The sequence below is a fragment of the Penaeus monodon genome, chromosome 28, assembly GCF_015228065.2.
Source record: "Penaeus monodon isolate SGIC_2016 chromosome 28, NSTDA_Pmon_1, whole genome shotgun sequence".
NCBI lineage: Eukaryota > Metazoa > Arthropoda > Malacostraca > Decapoda > Penaeidae > Penaeus > Penaeus monodon.
Window position 1 is genome coordinate 13,847,017 of NC_051413.1, and position 201 is coordinate 13,847,217.

A 201-nucleotide genomic window follows, 5' to 3' on the forward strand; every position below is an offset into this window, starting at 1 on the left:
CTCCCCCCTCTATTTTTTTTTTTTTAAAGTCAGCCATATGCGGATTCCCGGGGCAACGGAAATAAAAAGGATCATTTGATTAAACTAAACAAATTTTTACAAAACTCCCATGAAAGCCCAATGTTTAACGATTTTTCGGCTGGGCAAGAATAAGTGTCCGGGGTCCCATTTTTCCCAGGGGGCCGGGGGCTGGGGGCAGCC

The 201-nt window shown here is 45.8% G+C and overlaps 1 pseudogene; it reads left to right on the top strand.

The window, feature by feature from the left end:
- Window positions 1-201, top strand: part of LOC119591049 — a 35,115-nt pseudogene that overhangs the window by 3,689 nt on the left and 31,225 nt on the right.